Source organism: Nylanderia fulva, unplaced genomic scaffold, assembly GCF_048542155.1.
Source record: "Nylanderia fulva isolate GAGA-0341 unplaced genomic scaffold, ASM4854215v1 Scaffold834, whole genome shotgun sequence".
NCBI classification, from domain to species: domain Eukaryota; kingdom Metazoa; phylum Arthropoda; class Insecta; order Hymenoptera; family Formicidae; genus Nylanderia; species Nylanderia fulva.
The window spans coordinates 1-22,814 of record NW_028190955.1 but is presented as its reverse complement, the minus strand read 5'-3'; the positions used below and the strand labels follow the sequence as shown (position 1 = coordinate 22,814).

General features: G+C 35.2%; 1 long non-coding RNA gene and 1 pseudogene across 2 annotated transcripts; both read left to right on the top strand.

Moving 5' to 3' along the window:
* Window positions 1–2,443: 2,443 nt before the first annotated feature.
* LOC146719855 (uncharacterized) lies at window positions 2,444–3,870 on the top strand. The gene is made up of 4 exons (XR_014926330.1): window positions 2,444–2,891; window positions 2,981–3,040; window positions 3,660–3,708; window positions 3,793–3,870. It is a non-coding gene; the product is annotated as an uncharacterized LOC146719855 (long non-coding RNA).
* Window positions 3,871–5,360: 1,490 nt separating this feature from the next.
* On the top strand, window positions 5,361–20,659 carry LOC114934545 (very long chain fatty acid elongase AAEL008004-like; annotated as a pseudogene). The gene is made up of 3 exons (XR_014926329.1): window positions 5,361–5,549; window positions 6,219–6,520; window positions 16,186–20,659. The product of XR_014926329.1 is annotated as a very long chain fatty acid elongase AAEL008004-like (transcript).
* The last annotated feature ends 2,155 nt before the right edge of the window (window positions 20,660–22,814 follow it).

Below are 22,814 nucleotides of genomic sequence, written 5' to 3'. Positions count from 1 at the left end.
TTTTCCTTTTCGGCGGACCATTATGTTGCAAGGACCGTCTCAGGATGATTAAGCCCGAGCGATCCCACTGTCCTCTCGGAATGGTGCCGCGGGCCCCTCGGGAATGGTCATCTCTGTCTTGAGATGCAGGCGCCTGTTCTCTTCCTTCAATACTGCAGATGGTCGGTTATCCGATGCTGCAAGGAATATAAAAGCAGTAACAGCCCTTAGGCGACTCGGTACAATGAATTTTTCTAATTCGACTTACGTAGCCGCGCGTGTCTCGGCTCCGTGCGCACCGCCTCGACCACGCCGCTCCATCCTCTTCCTCTGCTCTTCTCGGGACCTCTTCTTCCTAAAACAATTCCTTTTCAAGACCACGCACCTCGACCTCCGCCAAACAAATTGATAATGGCGAGTTGACGACAAAATCGTCGCTCGTCCGAGAAAATATTAAAATCGGAGCGCTCTCCGCTCCTTCCCAGCCGGGCGCATCAGCCCTTGTAACAGGCGTAAAATGCCACATCACACACTTTCTATTTTAGTCTGTTCAAATTTGAATATCTCAAATTCTACTCAAGGAATTAAAAATCTCTTGTAGAGATTATTCCAATTTTATATCTTGGCCGTGTCCAAGTAAAAATTTGGTGCCTTGTGCACAGGTATATAATTCTAACGAAAAAATTTAGTTTCGTTTAGAATAACGCACTGTCATCCGCGATTTGGCTCTTATTGCCTATCTTATATATGTTAAATTTATATTTATATATTACAGAGCCTAGTTAAACTCTTAATTTATACACGCTGGCTTAAAGGCGTTTATTTACCAACATTAATATATATATAACAGAGAAAAGTATAGAATCGAAAGGATCTGAATAGCTCAGTTGGAAGAGCAGTCGCCCGGCAAGCGAAAGGTCTCGGGTTCGATTCCCGATTCTGCGACTTTCGGATCTATATTTTTCTCTCGCACTTTATTTCTTTAGGGGGAATAGGGGATACATGGAATTAGAAATCTCTTGTAGAGATTATTCCAATTTTATATCTTGGCCGTGTCCAAGTAAAAATTTGGTGCCTTGTGCACAGGTATTTAATTCTAACGAAAAAATTTAGTTTCGTTTAGAATAACGCACTGTCATCCGCGATTTGGCTCTTATTGCCTATCTTATATATGTTAAATTTATATTTATATATTACAGATCCTAGTTAAACTCTTAATTTATACACGCTGGCTTAAAGGCGTTTATTTACCAACATTAATATATATATAACAGAGAAAAGTATAGAATCGAAAGGATCTGAATAGCTCAGTTGGAAGAGCAGTCGCCCGGCAAGCGAAAGGTCTCGGGTTCGATTCCCGATTCTGCGACTTTCGGATCTATATTTTTCTCTCGCACTTTATTTCTTTAGGGGGAATAGGGGATACATGGAATTAAAAATCTCTTGTAGAGATTATTCCAATTTTATATCTTGGCCGTGTCCAAGTAAAAATTTGGTGCCTTGTGCACAGGTATTTAATTCTAACGAAAAAATTTAGTTTCGTTTAGAATAACGCACTGTCATCCGCGATTTGGCTCTTATTGCCTATCTTATATATGTTAAATTTATATTTGAATATCTCAAGTTCGCCTTCCGTTTGAGAAGGTTGTATAATTTTTTAAACAAAAATTCTTTGTGATGTAGTTACAATTACTTGACCATATCCATTATAAGCTGTGTATATTTTTTGTTTTTGGTGTCCGATTATGAGTAATAAAAATTAGTTATTTACTTTGACTTCTTGAATAACTACAATTATAATTTATTGCTTAATTTCTTAAATTTTATGATACGACTCTAATGAGTTTCTCATTATGGTGGCCTGTGTTTTTCTGCTCCTGGCTTATCAATCTTGAAGGAATTTAATATTGTGTGGGCGTTATGATGACGATAATTAGAGATTTGATTTTAATTACTCTATCGGATTGGCGGATTTGTTATGGATTTTTTAATGGAAAATTTGTCTGGTCGTAGATATAAACCTTTATTTTTTATCTTCTAATTTTTGTTCATATGGGATGATTTAGACTTTATTAACGCTGAAGATGGCCCTAAGAAGGATTCGAAATGTCCGCTATTATTGTTGAGATTATGTGTGAAACATTTGTCTACTTGTATGAATAATAAATTTCGCGATGTCAACTTTAGATAAGTGTGTCTTTAGATAAGATTGTCATTTTTATTAAGATTTTTTGCACCTGACGTACGGTGCTAGGCTCCTATTGCCATTTACTCTATTTTTTTATGTTGAGAGCTATTTATAACAATTTATTTTAATTTAAATTTTATTATATAGGATTTGTGCACACTGTATATTTTATTTCAAAAACTGTTGCATTTTTTACAGCTCCGTTAAGTCGTGAATGGCCATTAATATCTTCACCATTTCCATTAATGATGATAATTTTTGGATATTTGTATTTTTCTCCCGACTGCTGCCAACCGTAGGTTGGCGAAAAGAGAGGAAGTATGCGTTTCATCGAGCCCGGATCGGTCGTGACCTTAATTCTCGATAACTACTGCATAGTTTTATATCAACTTTGGAACATAAGTTTCTTATTAATCAAGGAAGGTTTAAAGCGTATTATTATCGTTATTTATTCTATTAATAAAAAGTGAAAAATGAGTATTATTTCGTCAATACGGTCTCTCATTGGCTGCTGTGTGAACCTAAGAGGAAAAATGATTCACCAATGAGATTCGTTGTAGTATCCGGATAGGGAATGTTGGTGACATTGGTATATACATCTCGAAGTAATAATGACGGGACTGATAGGATAGGTTAGCTGTCACCTGTTGCGTGTTATTGTCAACAACAATATTAAGTGAAGTGTATTATTATGGATATATCTCAAGAAGATATAAATAAAGGAGTAAGTTTCTTCTTTTATATTTATTGTTTTTTTCTTTATTTAGAATATTGTTATTATTATTTATTTATTGTTTCTTTATTTATATGTAGGAAGAAGATACTCGCTTGAAGATATCTGAAGAAGAAAACATTATTAATAATAGAAAACGAGTAAGTCTTGTTATTAATAATTAATAAAAATATATAATATAATTAATAATATAATTAATCTGTTGTAGTCATAACATGGCTATATGAATTTATATTTGTCTGCGTAGCCACTTATTTGCTATTAAATTTGCTACGTAGCCACATTGCTATAAATATCCACATATATAATTGTATAAATGTATATAGTTATTTTTTCTCTTATTTGTATATTATATAATAATTATATAATTAATTAAAAATATGTATACAAATATATTTATAGTTATACAAAGATATTAGCGCACCAATAATTATGGCAATGCAGACAAATATATTAACTTACATAGCCAATTATCTACTACAAAAGATTATTCACATATGTAATAATAATTAAGGCTATACAAATATATAAACTTACTTGTGATTACATAATGTATAAACTTATATAGCCATAAGAAAGTTAATATATTTGTCAAAGCCATAATTATAACTGCGTACAAGTTTACGTATTTGATATAAGATATTGTTGTCATCTGTCTTTGTCATCTGTCTCTCTCTATCTATCAATCTATCTATCTAGCTATTTTTTTTTATTTATCTCTCTATTTATATTATATTATATTAATTAAAAAAATTGTAGCAGAAAAATATTTGGAAAGAATATAGAACATTGCAGTCACATGGTGAGTGTATGTGTGTCTTTATTATTATTATTATTATATTATATACATTGTAATATATATATTACATAATAAAAACTTTTACATGTGTAGGATGAAGAAGCAGAGAGACAAAAGAATGAAGAAACAGCATAAGAACAGCAATAAATTAGAAAATAAATAAAAAAAAAATAATAAAGAAATTAGAAAATAAAAAATAAAAAACAATTAAAAAAAAAATAAAAAATAAAAAACAATTAGAAAATAAATAATAAAAATAAATTAGAAAAAAAAAAATTAAAAAATAAAAAATAAATTAGAAAATAAAAAAATTAGAAAATAATAATAAAATTTTTTACAAAAAAAAAACTCCCGACTGCTGCCAACAAAGTTTTAATGTTTAAATTAAAAAATAATGTTTAAATTAGAAAATAAATAAAAAAAAAATAATAAAAAAATTAGAAAATAAAAAATAAAAAATAAAAAACAATTAGAAATAAATAAAAAATAAAAAACAAAACAAAAATTAAAAATAATAAAAGAACAAAAAAATTATAAGTATAAAAAATAAGCTTGTAAAAGTTGGAAATAATCACACATAAATAAAGTCTGTTGTTTATTATATAATTTTTCTTATTTAAATTTATTGTTATCATACATATTTAGCGCTATATAATTTACAAAAATTTCAGATTTTTGAATTCAAAAAATTTTTTTAATTATAATTATTATTATTAATTCTACAATTTACAAGAGCAGTCGGGAGACGCCGCGCTAAATTTGAGACATATACGCACGCGCACGTTTTATGTAATAAATAGACACAAACACAAATATCGATACTCAACGGACGTTACAGTTTTTAGACGCGCGGCGTCTCCCGACTGCTCTTGTAAATTGTAGAATTAATAATAATAATTATAATTAAAAAAATTTTTTGAATTCAAAAATCTGAAATTTTTGTAAATTATATAGCGCTAAATATGTATGATAACAATAAATTTAAATAAGAAAAATTATATAATAAACAACAGACTTTATTTATGTGTGATTATTTCCAACTTTTACAAGCTTATTTTTTATACTTATAATTTTTTTGTTCTTTTATTATTTTTAATTTTTGTTTTGTTTTTTATTTTTTATTTATTTCTAATTGTTTTTTATTTTTTATTTTTTATTTTCTAATTTTTTTATTATTTTTTTTTATTTATTTTCTAATTTAAACATTATTTTTTAATTTAAACATTAAAACTTTGTTGGCAGCAGTCGGGAGTTTTTTTTTTGTAAAAAATTTTATTATTATTTTCTAATTTTTTTATTTTCTAATTTATTTTTTATTTTCTAATTTTTTTTTTTCTAATTTATTTTTATTATTTATTTTCTAATTGTTTTTTATTTTTTATTTTTTTTTTAATTGTTTTTTATTTTTTATTTTTTATTTTCTAATTTCTTTATTATTTTTTTTTTTATTTATTTTCTAATTTATTGCTGTTCTTATGCTGTTTCTTCATTCTTTTGTCTCTCTGCTTCTTCATCCTACACATGTAAAAGTTTTTATTATGTAATATATATATTACAATGTATATAATATAATAATAATAATAATAAAGACACACATACACTCACCATGTGACTGCAATGTTCTATATTCTTTCCAAATATTTTTCTGCTACAATTTTATTCTTTATATTGGACCTCACTACATGACAGGTCGATCGCCATATAAATTGAAAACCTTGATATTGCTTTATAACTTTATACAAATTTTAGCAAACTTATGGATGGTACAAGAACATATATCTTTTGGCTGGTTTTCAAAATATGGCGTATTGTGTTCAGAGCCATTTCCGCATTCTCCCAATACGCTTAAAGTATATTTTTATTATATGTAATATTATAATTAGTTATAGATTATATATTGTCTGTTTGAAAAATAAGTTGTAAATAATTTTTAAATATAAATAGACAATGTGAAAGCGAGTAGAGTAAATATGATAATATGGAATATAAGATTATGAGTGGCCTTATATTCTACTCAAGAAATTGTCAGCTGTTTAAAAAAGAAGTTCTAAGATCAAACTTTTGGTTCAATAGAGCCTTCATATTATTTCTACTTACACATTAAATGTTTGCAAATTACAAATATATAAATTTTAAAAGTCGTAATAATTTCAGTTTCGAAGAGAGAAAATTAAGACAGTGTTAGAAAAGTATTATATTAATATAATTATATTATCGATAATTATTGAGCAGATCATTATTACACAAATTAGTACACAATTAAGTAATTTTTTTCATTTAATATTATACTAATTTAAAATTCTTTCATTTCCGTTTTTAATCAGATATTTTTGTGATAATTACTGTGAGATATTTCCTGTTGTTCGTTATTATTCACATTTTATATATATATTGTCTATGTATGTAACAAAATATTGTCTATGTATATATATATATATATATATATATATAGCCAATATTTTTTTTATTTTTTTTTAATAGCACTTTGTGTGCTTGATTTTATCAAAGTTTTGTTTCAGATGTTCAATTCTTTATGGTGGCTATTTATATTAAAAATATTCGATCTGATAGAAACTTGTATATTTGTGTTGAGGAAGAAACAGAATCAAGTTTCCACTTTGCACGTCTATCATCATGTCTCTAATATTTTTTTTGTTGGGTTTATTTAAAATACATTTTGGACGAGAGAGCGTTATTAGTTCCTCTACTTAATTGTGGGATACATGTAATTATGTATGTATATTATTTTGTTTCTGCATTGGGCCCGAAATATCAACAAATGATATCTTTTCTCAAACCTGTTATAACTAAAATACAAATGGTAAGTTGCATTATATTTTATTTATAATAAAACTTTATACATACACGAGTGAGTATGCATGTAAAAATATATTAGGGGTATTCTACACAAAAGTTTTAGTCTTTCTACATATTGATACAATTTTTTAAGATATTAATAAATTTTTACCCTTTTGTGTTTTTGAAATGTTAACATTAACATTTTCAAAACGTTAAATATAATTAATATTAAACATTATTTCACAAAATAAGATGAGCGACCAAAAGTTTTATAATCGTTATGTACATTTGATATGAATTTCAATAAGGAAAGAACGTCGCTATAAGTATATACATAAATTAATTTATTCTGCTCTTTGTAAAGATGTTCTATCCATAATACTTGCAAATAGTAATTTTGATGTTAATTGTCAATCACACTTTAGAATGCCACAAAAACTAAAAACTAATGATTTGCAAGTGTTATATATACAAGGTGTTCCAAAAATAACGGACCATCCTAATAATTCTTCAGTATTGAAGTTTCAAGAAAAATGACCTGAATAAAAGTTGTGAGAATTTAAGTAAGCTACCTTATGATGACCTTGACTTTAACCTTGATCTCCATTTTCAAAATCATTTGAAGGTCAACTCATGTTTATTAAATAGAAACCCCTATTTTTGATCTCAAATTCTGAAAGAGCGGAAAATTTCACGTTCAAATATGTATCTATGAAAATCGAAATGAACTGTAGCGGTTATTTGAAGATCAAATAATTATTTGAGAGCACCGTGTAGTAATGGAATACGTTCCCAATGTTCACTTGATTGAACAAAATATTAGGTAACCATTGCCTGCATAGCAAGCTGAATTTTCAGACCCCAAATCTAGCCACTGAAGTAATGATCCAGCCATTGAAGGCAAGATCTAAGTTATTCGGCCAATAAATGCAAGATGAAGGTCGCTTCTGGGATTGGATTCTCACTTATGTGTGAATGGAAAACTAGTGGATTAAATAATAATAAAAATGAAATATCGACGGCAATCAGAGCCTGTGCGGATGTCATGCACAAAATTAATAAATTGAAATGAGATCTCAAATAAAACTCATTTATTAAATTCTAAACGTTTTGACCCACTTCGGGTCTTCTTCAGTAGAATCCTCAAAACAAATTATGTGCGGATTCGATAAAGGAGCGAATACTAATGTAGTATATAAAATCAACTGTAAAAATTGTGATGTTTCATATGTAGGTCAGACTAGCAGAAAATTGAATACTAGGATATTGGAGCATAAAAAAATATCAATAGAAATTGTTTTAATAAGTCAGTTGTTACTGATCATAGAATTGAGTTCTGATTTTGACATTCCATGATTTTGACTGGGATGAAGTAAAAATTTTAGATAAAGAACCATATTATAATAATAGATTAATATCGGAAATGTTATATATAAAAAGACAATCTAATGAATTGAATCTACAAAATGACATTGAATATTTACTGGTATATAATAACATTTTAGAGTCTCTACCAAAATCATCAGGGCCAAAAAACAAGCCTTGATATACAGGGGTTAAACACTGAGTTACTGTCTCGTTTGATATCTGAGAGCCGTGATGGTTAGACGTTTTGTTTTGTCTTTACTTGAAACATCTAAAAAAATGTCAGACCTGATACTTGAAACATCTATATAAAAAATCACCAATTTGTTGGAGTAAGTGTATAGTGCATTTTTCTTAGTAGATCATAATGAATAATTAGATATTGTTTATATAGATCTCAATCAAATACTTAACATTATTACATCATGAAAATTGAATCAAGATATTTTCTTTGACCATTAAAGGGTAATACTTATAAATAATTGTATTGTACGGTCGCTTGAACTCAGTATGTATCAGCATTACTGGTGTTATACTCGATAACTTTTTTAACAACATATGTAACGAGATCAATAACTGTTTTGATATTTATATGTTTTCTTGACATTGTCAATAACCGTTTTTAATATTTAATGTTACAATCTCTTTTTAAATTTAATTTGTAAGGTTCAATTTATAATTAAAAATCTATGTATTGCGCTGAAAAACGCTTAAAATGTCAGCCGAAATGTTCGCAAATGATGACTTTTTATGTAATTACTATTTGGTTTAAATGAATTTTCTTAATATCAACTGTTAACTGTCTTACGTTTAATAGCTTTTATGGCCCTTCTTTTTTTATAATTAATACTATTTTTAATGCTTAGATAGAAATAAGCTTAAATGTTTAGATAGAATAAGAGAAAAGTATTGTTTCGTAAGTGTCTGAATAGCTCAGTTGGAAGAACATTTGCGCGGCAAGCGGAAGGTCTCGGGTTCGATTCCCGATTTTGCCAACTTTCGGACCAATATTTTTCTCGCCTATTTCTTTAGAGGGGAAGTTAGAAGAGGAACAAGGAGAATTCTTGAGATCTAACCATAAGATACAGATTCTCAAATTCCTTAATTTTTTGGTTAATTTTCGCAATAACATCACGTTTGACTCTGTGGCCGAGAAAAAGGAGGTGTACATCGTGTTTATATTAAAAGAGCCGATCTAATATTCTTATTATTGTTTATTCGCGTCTGAGCCTAATTACGACGCTTTAGGGGGTGAAAGCATTGAGAAAAGTATTGTTTCGTAAGTGTCTGAATAGCTTAGTTGGAAGAGCATTCGCGCGGCAAGCGGAAGGTCTCGGGTTCGATTCCCGATTTAGCCAACTTTCGGACCAATATTTTTCTTGCCTATTTCTTTACAGGGGAAGTTAGAAGAGGAACAAGGAGAATTCTTGAGATCTTAACCATAGGATACAGATTCTCAGATTTCCTAACTTTCTTGCTTAAGTTTTGCAATAACATCGCGTTTGGCTCTGTGGCCGAAAAGAAGGAGGTGTATATAGTGGATTAAATGTTCAAATTAAAGGCCTCCAATCTCTTGACAATATGTCGTACATTAATAAAAATCAGAAGCAGATCTTCTTATCATATCTTGGTTTATCAAGATACACTCTCGGATAATATGATTTCGGAGCTCATATATATCATTTGGCTTTGTTTCATAGATTCTACTCTTCAGATAACCCCACAGAAAATAGCCAAGAGGTGTCAGATCTGGGGATCGAGGAGGCCATTTGATTTCACCTCTTCTTTCAATCCATTGATGATGAAACTGATTATTAAGAAAATCGCTAACAATTATGGCATAATGAGGTCCTGCTCCATCTTGTTGAAACCAAATTTGTTCAAATTACCTGCAATCTCTCTTATTATTGGTATTATTTGATTCCTTAACATATCCAGATATTTTGCGGCGTTCAAATTACCATCAATAAAAAAAGGAACCTCTATTGAATTATTCAAAATACCTGCCCAGATATTCATTTCTGTGGATATTGAGTAAGAGATTTTTGCATCCAGCGTGGATTGGTGTCACTCCAATATCTGCAGTTGTGTCTATTCACTTCGCCCTTTAATGTGAAAGTATATTTATCAGAAAATACTACATTGTAAGAAAAATCTTGGTCCTTGTCGTGCAAATCCATCATCACAAAATTCTATTCGACGATCGGCATCGTCTTTATTGAGTTTCTGAACTAAGTGAACTTTAAAGTGATAAATATAAGGCCAACTTATCGAGCTGAATATTCGAGATGTTCAGTCAACTACCATTTATTACATGTATAAATTATAAAACTACAGTCATTATATTAAAACTAACGCAAATTACAATCATTCTATAAACGTTTCGACCGCACGCGGTCTTCTTCAGTATAATTATTGAAATATAAATTCTTACAATTCACATAATATCGAAATTTAATTATAGTTATTCAGAATCAAGAGTTTTTGAGTAATTAACGCGTGTTTCAATCCGTCCTGTCCAACAATGTTCGCCTCGATATGATCCCTGATTTTGTTCAGATCTCGGATAGTTTCATCGTTAATATGCGAGAAATTAACCCGTTCCGTAGGCGCTGCGATTTATAAAAAATTACCGATCAACGCATGTCCAAATTATAATATGTATCCCCTACAATTGGTAGTATGCTTACCTATCATCGTTCTTCTTGATAATTTTGCTACTTATTAACAGTTATTAAGGATGACACATAACAAACCAACAATACAGAAAGACAGCTCATTTTAAACTCTACTTGATCGGAGAGCGTGCGTGTTTATATATGATCTAATATCTATGTTTTACTCGTTAATGTCCTATTTGTCCTATTATTATTTCTTGTTCGCTAATATATCCAAAATATCAAAATACGACTCGCTAAGTAACTCAGTATCTTTGTTTAAATTTAGTCCATTTTTTTGTTCCTTGATATGTAGCATCTCAGAAATGAGTCTTTTATAATAATTATTTTCGTTGTCCATGATCTTAACATTGTCCCAATTAAAAGTATGATGTTCATTTATTATGTGTTCAGAAATTACTGAATGTTTCGTTGAGTCCAACCTAATATTATTTTTATGTTCTTTTATTCGCGTCTGCAATTGCCTCTTTGTTTGGCCTACATAAGATGCATTACAATTATTGCAACTGATCTTATAAACCACATTCGAATTGCATGGATGTTTAGTTTTATCTTTCTGCGCTTTAATAATATTGTCCAGTTTGTTGAGACATCTATACCCTACCATACAATTTTTATTTTTTACCGAGGAAACAATCATTTCTGAGATCCCATCTATATACGGAATGACAAAGAATTTTTTATTGACCGAGTCATTTCTTATACTTTTTGTTCTTTCTATGTTGGCCTGTCTCTCTATAATGCTCCCCTTAGATATGATGTGTTCTATCCGATGATTAATTTTGTTAAAAATCAGATCAAGAGGGTAACCATTGCTTCTGAGTATATTAATAATTAACTCCAAATTTTTATTAAAAAATAGTGGATGTGATAGCAATAGACATCTGTCTACAAGGTTATATATTATTCCTATTTTGTGGCATAGTGGGTGGTTTGAATAAAATGATAACGTCCTTCCTGAGAAGGTTTCTTTTTGATACCAGTCTATATATATTTTGTTATTAATAATTTTAAGTGATAAATCTAAGAAATTCAAGCTATGGTTAACCTCTTGTTCGACCGTGAATTTAAGTCTTTCATGATAGTTGTTAAAATTATTCACAATCTGAGTCATATTAGTCATAGAGGTGGCCACTATTATGTCATCCACATAACGAAAATAAAACAAACATTCCAAATTCAACGCTTTGAGAACTGTATCCTCAAGATCTTGCATAACCAGGTCTGCAATAATTGGTGATAACGGTGACCCCATAGGGGTCCCAAACGTCTGTTTATAAATTATGTCATCAAATGTAAAATATGTAGAAGTCAATATGAATTTTATACCCCCCAAAAATTCGTTTTTCGGTATTTTAGTATTTATTCCAATGTGATCCCATCTATCGTTAATACCGTCAATCGCAAGATCCAGAGGAACGTTCGTAAACAAAGACACCACATCCAAGGAAAACATCCTATCATTATCATCAATCTTCTTACCAGACAATATGCTGTACAAATCAAAACTAAAGTGAACTTTATATGGATAAAATTTAATTAACTTCAAGATTTTATGAACAGATGCTCGAGTGTTTTCATGCTGTTCAGCTGCGTTGCAAATAGGAAGATGAGGGTTTTCTACAAATGTTTGTGCAATCTCCATCTGATTCTCCTCATTTGTAACTGATTTAGGCTATCTAGATATCTGGCGATCTTTTACTCCACCAGTAGTTTTATATTGCTGCATAGTTTGAATGACTGTGGATCTCAAAATTAACAGTTGATCATCATTTCAGAACGTTTGATTAAATATTGTTCGAGTTTGCGAGTAAAAACGTTGAAGATCACTCCAACTTCGTAATAGTGTTAATCGTTCCTACTCACTAAGTTGTACATACGCCATAGTTTAGAGATAGAAATTGACTGAACATAAAAAATACTTGGAAGATTTCCAAAAAAGATTGTTTAATTCGAGAGAAACTTTTTAATAATGAAGTGCTCTAAAGAAATACGTAGTTGTATCAAAACAATGTCGGATGAGTATAGTCAATTTCATTCATAATATTTTACTAATGACAACATGAGTGTAAACCTCTACTTTTTTAACATTAATCCATACTACAATTTTGATTTTGACACAAAATTTATACAGCTTTGGATTCATTCTAGTTACACTTAACGGAATATCTAGAACCTCGCTTTTGATTAATTAAACGTGGATTAAGTAACACTAGCAAAAGCCCATAAAAGAAGGAGTAGAATCTGCTGATCAGATCGGCATTCAAACCAAACTGTACATGTTCTTTCCGGTGGAATTTCATCACCATACACTTTGAATAATGAGCAATGCGTTTCAGCTGCAGTTTTTTTGAGGTCAAAGTAGTAAAGAAGCACATATCAGAAAAACAGCTTATCGCGGTTAATTTTCAATCAATTAAAAGATTTCTTTGGCGTCGAGAAATCTAACCAGTGAGGACTGAATCTTTTTCAGCAATATCTAAACTACAAAAAACATGCCGACTTCATCGTCGAAACTTGCCAGAGTTCCAGCCGGCATTCTCTAATAGTGAGCCGCAGGAATTAAGTTTATCAGAGGGTATCTGAACATAAAATTTTCCGCTTTTTTAGAATCCAAGGTCAAAAATAGGGGTTTCCATTGAAGAAACATGAGTTGACCTTCAAATAACCTTGAAAATGGAGATTAAGGTCAAAGTCAAGGTCATCATAAGGTAACTTATTTAATTCCTGCAACTTTTATTTAGGTCATTTTTCTTGAAACTTCAATACTGAAGAGTTAGAGGGTAATCTGTTATTTTTGGGACACTCTGTATATACAAAATGTAACTAAACGAACAAATACGAAGCACATCATCAGGTGCCGGACAAGAAATTAAGTCGAAAAACCCATTTTTTAATTTGAGTTTTATTTTTGACGCCATAAATTGTTAAAGTGTGCCAAATAGCGCGTGACTATATACGGAAAACAGCATACTAAGGCCTACTAAGTCGATGTCTACTTGAGTCTCGATGCTCTCGAGGCCCGCGACCGCCATCTAGTAGCCCTTAGTACGTCTACTAAGGCGCCTACGCTATCTACCGTTGTAGCCACGCGCTAATTGGCAAACTTTAACAATTTATAGCGTCAAAAATAAAACTTAAATTAAAAAATGGCTCAGGACTTTTCGATTTAATTTGTTGGCCTGCACTTGATGATATGTTTTGTATTCGTTCGTTTAGTTACACCTTGTATATACTATATGTATATTGAATGAAAATCTGCCACAAAGAACACATGATAAAACTTAGAGTAATCAGTTTCAAATGATTGTATAAGATTGGAAAAATTTAAAAGCTCGGAAAGTAAATATATTTTGCTACATAATGCTAGGTCGCATATTGTTTTTTCTTAACAAATTATCTTTAAAACTCTTATATTGATACACGCTGGCTTAAAAATGCGTTTGTTTACCAACATTAATATATATAACAGAGAAAAGTATAGAATCGAAAGGATCTGAATAGCTCAGCTGGAAGAGCAGTCGCCCGGCAAGCGAAAGGTCTCGGGTTCGATTCCCGATTCAGCGATTTTCGGATCTATATTTTTCTCTTGCATTCATTTATTTATTTTCCGTAGGGGGGTTAAAGGGGGTATTGAAATTAAATCTCAAATATGAGATTATTTCATATTTTAAAATCTTGGCCGTGTCCAAGTAAAATTTGGTGCCTTGTGCACCGGTATTTAACCGCTTAAGCTGGCTTAAAAATGCGTTTGTTTACCAACATTAATATATATAACAGAGAAAAGTATAGAATCGAAAGGATCTGAATAGCTCAGCTGGAAGAGCAGTCGCCCGGCAAGCGAAAGGTCTCGGGTTCGATTCCCGATTCAGCGATTTTCGGATCTATATTTTTCTCTTGCATTCATTTATTTATTTTCCGTAGGGGGGTTAAAGGGGGTATTGAAATTAAATCTCAAATATGAGATTATTTCATATTTTAAAATCTTGGCCGTGTCCAAGTAAAATTTGGTGCCTTGTGCACCGGTATTTAATTCTAACGGAAAATTATTTAGTTTCGTTAGGATAACGCATTGTCATCCGCGATTTGGCTCTTGTTGCCCGTCTTATACGTTAAATTTATATTTATATTACAGAGCCTTGTTAAAACTCTTATATTGATACACGCTGGCTTAAAAATGCGTTTGTTTACCAACATTAATATATATAACAGAGAAAAGTATAGAATCGAAAGGATCTGAATAGCTCAGCTGGAAGAGCAGTCGCCCGGCAAGCGAAAGGTCTCGGGTTCGATTCCCGATTCAGCGATTTTCGGATCTATATTTTTCTCTTGCATTCATTTATTTATTTTCCGTAGGGGGGTTAAAGGGGGTATTGAAATTAAATCTCAAATATGAGATTATTTCATATTTTAAAATCTTGGCCGTGTCCAAGTAAAATTTGGTGCCTTGTGCACCGGTATTTAATTCTAACGGAAAATTATTTAGTTTCGTTAGGATAACGCATTGTCATCCGCGATTTGGCTCTTGTTGCCCGTCTTATACGTTAAATTTATATTTATATTACAGAGCCTTGTTAAAACTCTTATATTGATACACGCTGGCTTAAAAATGCGTTTGTTTACCAACATTAATATATATAACAGAGAAAAGTATAGAATCGAAAGGATCTGAATAGCTCAGCTGGAAGAGCAGTCGCCCGGCAAGCGAAAGGTCTCGGGTTCGATTCCCGATTCAGCGATTTTCGGATCTATATTTTTCTCTTGCATTCATTTATTTATTTTCCGTAGGGGGGTTAAAGGGGGTATTGAAATTAAATCTCAAATATGAGATTATTTCATATTTTAAAATCTTGGCCGTGTCCAAGTAAAATTTGGTGCCTTGTGCACCGGTATTTAATTCTAACGGAAAATTATTTAGTTTCGTTAGGATAACGCATTGTCATCCGCGATTTGGCTCTTGTTGCCCGTCTTATACGTTAAATTTAAAATTATCTTTAATTTAGGGTAAAAAATTTACTTGCACGGTATATTCTTTAGTGTTATTAGATTATCATCTGTTCCTGTCAATACAGAAACTTTCTAGCTAAGCAACACTTCAAAGATGTGATTGATATGTATTTTATGAAAATTTAATTGCCTCTAAACTAGTATCTTTTTTTACAATCAAATCCAATAGTTGCTCGGGAAATGGCAAAAAGTACAAAATAAGAGCAAATATTTTAATAAATATTTGCAAAATATTGTGAAGCATTCTTAAATTTTATCATATACATATATTATACAGAATAATCCATTTTAAAGGATTAAAATATCTCAGAAACACTGCATTAAATCGAAAAATATTTCAAACAAATTTGTATGGCTTCAAGAAGACCGTAAGATGATAACAATAATTTGACCTTGGACAGTCGTGTAAAGGTCACCGTCAATTTCTTAAAAAGAATAACTTATTTTTTAATGCATATTATTGTAGTTTATCTCATTGTCAAAAGCTTTTTTAAAAAACTTATAATAAAGTGTTTTTTTATTAAATACTTTTTAATCTATAAAGGTTTGAAGTAAACATTTTTTTGACATAAGATAAAATATATCTTGTCAAATATTCAATCTTTCTTAATCTAACCCTAATACTTTTTTTATACAGAATAATGAGCTCAATTAGTGTTTGAGAAAGTATAATATTAAAATCCAGCCGTTAAATCGTCTCTCGAACTCTGAAACAAAACGCCGCTTTCGGACTGCCCAAGTTGTTTTTAATTTTTTCGAGACCAATAATGACAGGAAAAATAAGTGGACTCGAGACAAATAAATCTATCAACCCGCAATTGATTGGAAGAATTATATTGTCATGTTCCAATTGTTTAGAGTCATTCGGTCAGAGGTAGCTCGACTTTAATTTATTTGCCGAATTTGAGGCACTATACGACCAGATTTCATCCAGAAAATAACTCGGTTCGACTTGGAAATCTCGCACTCTTATAATTTTCACGCTTACTTGATTGCGTCCTGTCTGTTCAAGAGTTCGAATTTGAATTGAATAAATTTTAATTTTCAGATTAATTGAACATATTAACTAACGTCTATATTTTCTTCCGGCGCACAAATAAATTATTCTGATGCAGTCGCAATTATAAGAAAGGAATTATCGAAAGCGCGGCTATAATTAGTACAAAGAAAATAGATAATTGTTTTAAAAATGTAATTTTCAACATACAGCTGCATACTTTTTCTTAAAAGCAATTGTGTTGTTTTTACACTAATTGATTGGTCTTATTATTACATGCATAAAAGTATTAAGATATGACTCCAAAAGCTGAATATTTTACAAGATATTTTATCAAGGTAAAATATATTGTAATTGCCAGTCAATTAAAAATCAAGGTTGTGAGTTTAAATTGACAACACTGGCTAATAATAAAAAGTTATTTATTAAACAGGCAACGTTTCAACCCTGGAATTGGGTCCTCTTCAGGCTACAATATTAAAACAAGTAGTCGTAAATACAAAGAAAAAGAAAACGCAACAATTTTTTTCCATACAATTCACGTAAATCATAATAAAGTTACAAAAAAGAAAAAACATTATAAATTGATGTAAAGGGTTAAATTATGCGCATAATATTGAAACTTATGTAAAAAATGTAAGGCTCCTTGAAAGAAAAACGAAACAAATTAAAAGATTGAAAGATAATAAAAATAAAATTTAATAAACAAAAATTAAAATTGGATGACGTAAAGAAATAAAAAAAAATTAAAAATAAAATTAAAAAATAATAATAAGACTTACATATATAAAAGCGTGAATCATGTAAATTTATGTTGGACATGTAATTAAATCCGTAATAAGATATTATATAATAAATATAATAATAACTTGACACACTGGCAACAATTTATTTAAAATTGTAGGATACTTACTACTATTTGGTTTTCGCAGAAAAGTATAGACGCTTAGGAAGTCGCAAGGTTCGCTATTAATTTACTCGTGTTTAATTAATAAAACATGGTTTATTTCCTATTTACATGTGGAGGCGTGTAAGTGTGTGTAAAAAAATCAATAGGAACGTAGTCGCTGGCCCCCACGTTTCCGGGTTTATGTTTTCTGGTCTTGTGTCTCCTTGCAAGGAACTGCTTATAGATCTTCCGTGGTCTTCTCCTGGTCTCAATTCTTCCACTCCTCACTCTGTGTCTCAATCGTCCGGGTCGATCTAGGCAGAGTATTACTAATAACCGACGTTAAATAACGGGGTGTCCGAGGTCATTTCGGGCTCCCGTCGGTCGAGGAGAGACTAATTGGCGACGATGGATGCAGGTCTAACTTTGGTTCTGATATGGTAGTATCAGGAACCGAGGTTGGAGGGATCACCTTTCGAGATATCTCCTTCGGCTATAGTCTCGTAGGCGAGACCCTTGGCGTCGGAATCGGCCTTCCCCTGGCCGCGGTGTTTGGTACCGGAGCAATGGCGTTTGGCGCCGGACTTAGGGCGTTTAGCGCCGGAGTTCGGGCGCTGAATGTCGTTTCGAAGCAGAGGCAGCGGGACGTCCGTTAGGATGCGTATATTCCTTGGCGGCCTATCGTTAGGATTTTGGCGTGCCACCCCGGACAAGGATGAGGTCACATCGGAATCTCACTGGGAGATGCGGAGTAGTGGCGTGAAGCGCCGGGATTATGATGTGGAGCTCCGGCATTGTGGCGGAAAACGCCGGATTCATGGTGGTAAGCGCCGGCGTTTTGGCTAAGAGCGCCGGCTTCGTGGCGAGGAGCGCTGGCTTCGTAGTGGCGTGGAACGCCGGGTGTTGGCAAGGCAGCGCCACCGGGTCTTCGACGGGAAGCGCCGGTGTCGTGGCGGGGATCGCCGGAGACGTAGCGTGGAACACTGGACGGAGGCGAGGAAGCGTCGAGATAATGGCGCGGGGCACCGAAAGAAGGCGAGGAAGCGCCACGAGGCGAGAACGCGCCCAAGGAAGGCGAGGAAGCGCCAGAAGGCGGAAATGCGCCTGGATCCTGGCTCGGAACGCCGGAGCCTTTTCTCGCCAGGAGGTGTAACAGCGTAGGCCGTGTTCGTCGCCTGATGCCGTAATCTTTTCCTCCTGAAGGAGGGACGTTCTCCTTGATCGCCATGGTCGCGTTTATTCCAGCGTTTGAACACCAAAGTGTGGGCGTCGAGGCACCTTGCGGAGAGATGTAGCAAGAATCCGCTAAAACTTATCGTGTCTAACTCCGCAGGGGGCCTTGCTTATATTTCTCGTAGCAGGAATCTTGCCTACGGAAAAGCAAACTCGGCGTGCAGCGCCTAGCGGACGTGCCCGATACTGAGCGCGCACGGCGTATTATAGCTGCCCGCGCGTATCTCACTCACGGGCGAGCGAACTTGGCTGCCCTGAACTATGCGCAGCGGCCGTGCGTCAGGCGCCATGAATATTATGTGAGATTATTTAATCGCCACAAAAATAATCAATTTTTTGCGACGTTTTGACCATATGGTTTGTGGTCCTTATCAAGCAAAAATTCTATACAAAAAAAATCACAATCAAGAACAAGTCAATGCGTTATATTATATAAATTAAAATAAATCTTTCAATTTTTTACATTACAGCGCAAAAACACAAGCCTCAAAAATGAACTAAATATAGTGACAGTCGTCCCGACGTCCGTCACTCCTCAACGCGCGGCCATAAAGCCGAGCGGCCGCGCCAAGAGAGCGAGCGAGAGAGAGAGAGAGAGAGAGAGAGAGAGAGAGAGAGAGAGAGCGAGAGCGAGAGCGAGTCCCAAGAGACTTAGCGGCGCGAAAGATATTATTATTAACAAGTTTATTTTTATTTTTTTATGTATTGCGGGAGCTTTGCTGTACGGATATTGGTTTAAGAGATTGTCGAGGAGAAAAACCACAAATCAGCAAGCGGCGAAAACACCATGCACGGAACACGTGGCCCTAAAGGAGACAGCACCACAACGGCCGCGGGGAGAGAGGAAGCCGCAGGAGCGCGCCCGCCAACAGGCGCCAAGAAAGGCCCCCAAAGGCCCGCGGATAATTTCTGCCTCCCGCGTCCTCCCCGCATGTACCCAGGCGACCAACATATGATAAGGAGGCCGTCGTTCCAGGCCGTGAAAGCCTAAAAATTAGCGCTCCTCCCCAGCGAGATTTGGGTATAAAAATTTGTTGTCGCGAGGGGTACCAAAAGTACCCCACACATGTCCGTACTAATTTCGAAAATCCACCCCTGACTTGCCGAATTCGCCCGGCTGCCGATAGCGAGTCAGCAGCCCGGCAAATTGGCGCGACCGCTCGACGTACAGAAACGTACCGTAAGATTGCAGAGGACCGAACATTAGAGGATTAAGATTCGAGAGGCCCGAGGACGAGAGAGGAGTTTCTCCGGTGAGGCTACCCTGAGTATTACGCAAGTAACCCGTCCGCTTTGTACTTCCGAGCCTCGACCGTGCTAACGCGATCGCAAAATTTAGTGTTTTTTTTTTATTATTTAGCGTATGGGCTAAGCCCGTTAGTGACGTATTATTTCGGATTAAGGATTTCGCGAGGGCGATCGTGGTCAAGCGGCGAAGAATTCCGGAACAAGTACGTGTCGTAGTTATATTGCGAATTACGTCTCTTGGGGGTTCGTTGTCGTCGCGCCGTCTCAACTTATTTGTCGTGTGTATTCGCGTATTTGAAAGATCACATCTTGTGGAAAATGTCGAGTATCGTGTGTGCGAGTGAGTGAGGCAAATTGCATAGATCGTGTACCAATCCGTCGCTTATTTCGGCGGTAAAGAGAGGTTGAGAGAGAGAATCGTGCAGACAAGACCGCGTGCGAGAGCGCGAAAGCGACAAGAAGAGAGTGTGCGCGCGCGAGAATGAGCGAGACGGCGATAGCCGTGAACTGCCGGTCGCCGGCGCATTCGCATCCACTATCGAATGGTATTTTTTCGCAGCGACATTTGTGCTCTCTGATTATCACGAAGACTTCGTCGGATCTAAACTCGGATGTTCCGACCGCCGAATCTTTTGTTCGCTCGTTTAAGACGTGTAAATTGTTTTAGAGTTGTCGCGTGTGCGACGTACGTAGAGTTCTGTCATTTTGCGAGCGGAGATTATCGCTGTATTTCGCGGCTCATTACATGTTATAACCGTATCGCGCGGAATTCGCAGCGAATATCAATTCGTCGCGTAAGGAGAAAAGTCTCCTGCGGAATATCAGTTACCTTCGGCGCGATCTCTCCGTCCGATCACAAAAAAAAATTACAACAAAAAAAATAAAAAGAAAACTAAAATCTCGATTTAGTTGGGCGCCAGGTGCGGCAGCCGCACCGTCTCTCAATTAATAAATTCGCGGGACGCTAAGTCTTGATTTACTCGGACTTATTGTCCCAGCCCTCTCGCGGGCGTCAATCACGGGAGAGAGAGAGATCGCGACGGCAACTTTCCCGCTCGGCTAGCCTCTGTACGGGTAAGGGTTCGGGTGCGTGGCGGCGAGAAATAACTCGAGGAATTAAAGTTAATAAAACATATATTTAAATTTTGTTCATAAGACACATGAGTATATAATATACAGAAATAAGCGACGTGCACAGACGCACGGTTGAGAGTTTGGTGAGGCAATACGACCGGTGGTTCGCCATGCCGAGTTATGAATAATACTTAACTAATTCGCGGCAACAAGGTAGTGTCCCCAATAACAAAAAAAATGATTAACTAAATCGGCGATGCGCCACCGGGTATATTACTCCACGCCGCGGGCACGTGATCCGCGCGGTATGCGCGACAACAAAGGGGCCGGCGTAAGGGCGCACCGCGTGCGCCGTACATAAATTCCATACACGAAATTAAACGTAATCACGCCTTTTCTTCTAAGACAACATCAATACTTTAATGAGCTCGAAGGCGTTTATGAGCTCTTCGATTTTTCGCCTCGAACAATATTCGGCAACGCGTAAATCACGGTAATTTTCGCGCGACAAGGTTACGCGCGAAGACTGCCCACGCGGGAGAGAGAATACGCGGAAACGCAAGAGAGTGGATGGGTCGTAGTTTCTCCCAATAGAGTTTCGTTACGTTAATACCGTGACTCGACGATAAAACTAATCTCTCGCAATTTTATAACGGGCCGGCAACTAAGTCCGGCATAATCTCTTAACGATAGGTAATGCGGGACCCATCCACCCTGCTACCTTAATTCGGCGACAGCAGGATGACCACGTCGTCTCACCAGTCCTATAACGATCCTTATCGTCCTCTCCTCTTTCGCTCTCCCTGAGTTGCGCTTCCGTCTCGGGACCTCTACTCTCTTCAGGCGCTCGCTAGACAGTGCCGAACCGGGGGCCCTCAGGAGACACGTCGGTGACCCAATTATCTAGATAGGCCACTCGCGGCGCTATCAGGTCGGCCGCGCGCGCGGCCTCGGTGATCCTTGCGGCCGCGCGCTTAATTATCCTTACCCGCGGAGTCCTGATCCGCGGGTTGCCCTTCGTAGGCGGTCGTCGCGGCAGCGCACGGCAGGGCCGCTCCTTGCTCTCCTTCGGGATTCCGGATGTCCCGGGGGCGGCAGCTCTCCTGCCGGCGCTCCGTATGCGGGGACTCGGGTGCTTGTTGCACCCGAGTGGCCATCCCCTGCTCGCTCCTGGAAGGTACAAATCTTTAGGCAGTGGCACCTACTCCGTTGTCGGATGTTCGGTGAAGGAATTTTTAATCTTGGGCTTACCGGGCATGTCCCTGACGAAGGGGGTCCCCGTCGTCCTGCTTCCTATGCCTTCCTTTTTCTCCTCCAGGTTTTCTCTATCGGCTGAGACTCGTCGCACATCCTGTCTGCCGCCGAAATAATCCTAACTCTCAACAAAAAAATATACGGAAACGCGTAGCAGCGGGTTCGCGTCCGATCCCGCGCTTTTCGCACGCACGCTCTCTCTCTCTCTCTCTCTCACTGTCTCGGGAGAGCAGAGGTCCCGTGCCCTCCCCCGATCGGGCCATTCAGCCCTTGTGACGGACAATTTCAATTTGTCACGTCACAATGTTGTCGTCTTTGTCGGAAATTTCATGTTGTCAAGTCGATATCCTGATTTGAATTCACTCGCTTAGCGCGAGTAGCGGATCGAGTCAAATTTGTTAGTATCATATTTTTTCAGGTGTTATTATTCTATATTAAGTCTGTAAAACCGATTTTACGTTGCTTACAAATCTCGCTAACGACTCAAATTATATTTCTGATCACTTTTTTTGTACTCTGACTCTGAGTTATCCGATTTACTTGATATTAGATTTTGTATTTAAAGTGTAAG